The sequence below is a fragment of the Sardina pilchardus genome, chromosome 1 (assembly GCF_963854185.1).
Source record: "Sardina pilchardus chromosome 1, fSarPil1.1, whole genome shotgun sequence".
Lineage (NCBI taxonomy): Eukaryota > Metazoa > Chordata > Actinopteri > Clupeiformes > Clupeidae > Sardina > Sardina pilchardus.
The window spans coordinates 40228846-40233864 of record NC_084994.1 but is presented as its reverse complement, the minus strand read 5'-3'; the positions used below and the strand labels follow the sequence as shown (position 1 = coordinate 40233864).

At 38.5% G+C, this 5019-nt stretch overlaps 1 long non-coding RNA gene across 1 annotated transcript; it reads left to right on the top strand.

Moving 5' to 3' along the window:
• The first annotated feature begins 580 nt into the window (after window positions 1-580).
• LOC134092141 (uncharacterized) lies at window positions 581-3643 on the top strand. The gene is made up of 3 exons (XR_009940169.1): window positions 581-621; window positions 2826-2882; window positions 3353-3643. It is a non-coding gene; the product is annotated as an uncharacterized LOC134092141 (long non-coding RNA).
• The last annotated feature ends 1376 nt before the right edge of the window (window positions 3644-5019 follow it).

Here is a 5019-nt window from a genome sequence, read left to right as displayed (position 1 = left end):
TGTAATTACTTGCAAAACAAAATGTAAAAAATATATTTTTGAAAATTCTTTAAAATGGTGGATATAGCGTTTTGGAACCAAACTCTTCAAACATTCTGACAGTTTCTCTGAATTCATTTTCTGAAACATGACTGCAGTTATTTACCATAAGTTCTTGTTCACAGTTGCTTTGGTTTTATTTTATTTTATTTTATTTTACTGGTAACAAGGTTAGTTGAGTAAACTAAACCAGGAGACCAAAATTCATGTCAGTAGATAGAATCATGAAGTAATCTAAGAGTTTGTCCTTCTCTTTAATTACTCTGTTTGGTATAAAATCACCTCTGATGGTCAGGTGTCCTGCACCAGTAGTCAGCCTCACCTCATAGGTCAAGAGGTCATCCTCCGTGACCTCAAGTGCACCAGCCTCTACCTGATAGATGCTGATGCTGATGATGACGAATTGGAGAAAGTGAGGCTGAAAAACAGTCGTCAGCAAGGGCCACCTTCACTTGTCCGCCAGTAAACTACAAAAAGACTGTGGAAAAAAAGAGAAGCATTTAATCTGCACTTCCTTTTCCACAATCACACTCTGATCAGTCACTCGACAAACTTGCCCTTGAGTGAGTCTCTTGTGTGACGGTAAGTAAGTCATGCATTTTAGTTCTTTCCTTTTTAACTTACTGAATGTTTTTTTTTTCCTAAACATCAATTTCTTAATAATTATTGTGCTAGTAGTCTCGGTATTCTTTTATAAAGTTTCAGCCTCCTGTTGCTTTTGTGAGATGTGTCTGCTCGGCCTGTCTCTACATTCAACTTTTAAGGAGTCGCTGATGTCAGATGGTTGCAGTCTTGCAGAATATGTTTTGAGTGGACGTAAAATCAGAATGTTCCTTGTGGCTGATACAGCAATCTCTCTTTATTCTAGTAAAGAGTAGTCACAAAGTATGTACTGTAGAACTGAGTGCTGTATCTTAGATCAAGTCCTATAGACACCTCCTATGCTCAATAAATGAACTGGGCTTATAATTCAAACAACATTCTGTTCCGTATTCGTTATGTTTCTCTGAACTCTTGCCTAGCTCTCAATGGTTTTTCCCCATTACCATTATGCAATTGGTGGTTATCACTCACACCTCAGTTTGCTTCCTGATGGTATGAAATCAGCTTTTAGAAGATTATGGGCTGTGTATTTTGGTGGTTACAACATACGTATCTTTCTAATGTTCTAATGTTTCTTATGTTGGTATGGATATTGTACTAACTAATATGGCATTTAATGTCTATGTATAAATATTTCCTAATTGATAAACCTTTTCCCTTTTTTACTTATTTGTCTCCCTTGGTATCACTGTCTAGCCTTTAAGGCAAGATGGCGCAGCACTATGGCAACTCTGTTTTGCTCTCTGTTTCTGTTTGCATACTGTTATGAAATGTGCAATATGTGTTCTCTATGTTTGTGCATGGATGTCAATTGTGTTTTGAGCACACCAATACAATTGTATAAATGGTATTATAATAAACTTGTAATAAAATGTAACTGAACTTGATCAGGGTTAGCATCCAAGTGTGCTTTTGGCCATGACTTGCTTTGATTATGTGTATGTGCAGGGTTCATCTTATAGGATCAAATACTGTGTGCTCTTTTATAATCCTAATCACGTCTCTACTGCTCTCTCCAATGTACAGTACATTTATCCGGGTATCTTTTTTCATCTTTAAAAGTGATATATTTACTTTGTGACGGGGCGAGTATAGCCACCGTCACGGCAGTGAGTCACTGCCATCTTTTGGTTTTACCTTTGTCGGGTTGCATGTATGTTTGTTGAATGTGTATGTTTCCCGTCTATCTATGTACCGTTTACAATCATCAGTCATACATGTCATTCATCAGACCCTTCTCCGTTTCTCCCGTAGTTGTTACATAGGCCTACAATCAAACACTACGGCGAGGCGTACGCAAAGCTACATCAACCATCACAACTCCCGACAGTTAAACATTCACCATTTCACTCACGTTACGGCTGTTAAAATGAACACACGTCTTGTCAAATGTTCCGTTTATTTCACTTCAAAGAATTGTCATTTTCAAGTTGTTACGTGTTGGTCCGGTGTCCATTGTCGCGTCTTCAATGTTTGTACAAGAGTGAATGCGGCGTATTTGTCTTTAGTCTGTTTAGAAAATGTTAGGACTTCCTGGGTCACCAGAGTTCAATACATTGGTTATTTTGTAATTATGCCTGTTTTTGCTGCTTTTTCGTGTTTGGTTATGCCGAACCATAGCAAGTTACTGTGTGTGTATTTGATTTCTTTTCTAGTATTTAGAATTATATTTTGGAGCTGATGAAAGCTTATATTTTGTCACCTGTGAACACCCCTGCTAATTATATTGGATTGATCCAATTTGAGGGGTTTGTGCAGGTTAGGCTATTTAAACAGGTGCTGTTCAGTACCAAGGGAGAGTAGCGCATGATAAGACGTAAGTCTTGACTTTAGGTTGGTGAACCTTAGACTAGCGCAATTGGTCTGTCTTTCACTGTTATTCTTGCATCTATTGAATTATTGTTTGCTTTTGACTATTAAGTCTATTTATTTTGTTTAAAGTATTTTTGTTATTTTTACTTTTGTTCAAATTTCTCGATCATTTTTGCCTTTGGCCTTAATTGGGGAAAATAAATCACCCATCATATTTCATCCTTTTTTCTGAGTGCTATTTCCAACTACCTCACACCGCTCCGACCACGTCTACCCGTAACATACTTAAAAACATCAACAAGAATTCTTCAAGTTGTCTACTTGCCCTGAACTTTGCGTGTCACATTCACCCGAGTGTCTTATTATTGCAGGGAAGGTGATAATGTGCACGTGCATGTTGGTGGTATTATTTCTCCTCAGTCTGCCAGGTAAAGTGAAAAACAACTCCACTCATACAAGGGATGATGTATTGTTCACCGATCATTATTGGAGAACAGGTCCCAACAAGACAAAGATTTAGTTTGTATTTTTCGCTAATGACTGGTGGACAACACATTATGCTACTTATTACAAGGTTACCATAAGGATTCTGGATAGCTGTACAGTATATTAAGACATTTTAGATCTTCCATAGTAACTGTATAACAGAAATATAGCATTGGAACTCAACAGCAAGAGCAACTTCATTTAATGAAAGCAGCATTTCCCACTTTAAGACAAATCTTCATTTAGTTTTATGTCAACATTAGTAATGTTTTGGACTGAATAATGATGTTTTTTGTTGGTTTTGACTGTTTCAGCTGTCAAGGGTGGAAGGGGTGCGATGTAGGCTACTCCAGTGTTACAGTTTGCATATATTTTGATTTGACAAAAACTGAGATTTTTATGTTTTTTTCAGGTGTGCGATGTTGGCATTCTGTGACCTACACTTCCTCAAGAGTCTGTGGTCTTAAAGGGACATCAGTTATCTTGCCCTGCAAATATGAATATTCCGGGGTTGGCCACTATATCAAAGGAGAGTGGTACAATAAGAATAAGGGAACAGTCAGAGCACATAATCCTCCTGGTTATGACTGCAGTCTGACAATAGACAAACTGTCAAATGATCACTCTGGTGTTTATCAGTATCAGTTTTACACAACCCTACACCATAGCTGGATGACAGGCAAACATGGAGTTACTCTCTCAGTCACAGGTAATGTAGGCTACAACCGAGTAAAAATCATGAGGCAGTTTTGACTCATTTGTTTATTTTGTAAGAGAATAAATCTCAATGACCTGTCTCCGTCCTGTCCTCTCAGACCTGCAGGTGAAGGAGGATACTGTTGTAGGGAATCAGAATCAGATTAACGTGACCTGCACCTCCTGCAGTTTGGGCTCTCAGTATGTCTGGTACAAGAATGGACAGACTCTTCTAGACAAAAACACAGTCTCCATACTACTGGACTCAACCAGACCCTCTGAAAAGGGAAACTACTCCTGTGCTGTGAGAGGTCATGACACCGCTCCCCTATAGTATGTGAGTATGAACACATTTCTTAAATCAGCTCAGATACTGTAAATTAATTTCTCAACACATTAGAAGAGTAAACTTCATTAGATCTGTATTTCAGGTCAAAAACACTTTTTAAGCCACATGATTTTACAACAAATTGTTACTTTTAATGTTAATCTAACTTAAATCAAGAGATGTTTTAACTTTGAATGCATTTATGCACTGCACTACAAGAGCTACAGTGCATTGATGGAACTCCAGAGAACACATTTTCCAACATTTTTAGGTGCTCCAAGAAAACGGTGTTGGAGTGTGAGCTACTCCTCTACACGAGTCTGTGGTCTTAAAGGGGCATCAGTGGTCCTGCCCTGCAGATATGAGTATCCATGGAAAGATGCATATCAGAGAGGAGAGTGGTATGAAGAGCAGAGAGGGAGAGTCGAAGAACACAGCAACTCTAAATATCCTGACTGCAGCCTGAACATAGACAACCTGTCAGATAATCTCACTGGTGTTTACCAGTTTCACTTCAACACAACCCTACACAGCAGCTGGATAACTGGCAATTCTGCTGTTACACTCTCAGTCACAGGTAGTGATCAACAAATTATTTGTTTCTGTCATAAAATAATGCTATTCAGAGTTGAGTCACCAACAATGTCTAACCTCTCAGGCCTGCAGGTGAAGGAGGAGAATGTTGTAGGGAATCAGAATCAGATTAAAGTGACCTGCAGCACCTCCTGCAGCTTGGGCTCTCAGTATGTCTGGTACAAGAGTGGACAGACTCTAAAAGACAAATCCACAGTCTCCATAGTACTGGACTCTACCAGACCCTTTGAAAAGGGAAACTACTCCTGTGCTGTGAGAGGTCATGAGGCTCATATCTCCCCTGCAGTATGTGAGTATGAACACATTTCTTAAATCAGCAGATCAATTAATTCCTGAAATCATTAGAAGAGTGAACATATTTCCATCTGTATTTCTGTTCAAAATCACTTTTTAGGCTACATGACTTTACAACAAATTGTTTTAATCCATTTATGCACTGCACTACAAGAGCTACTGTGCAT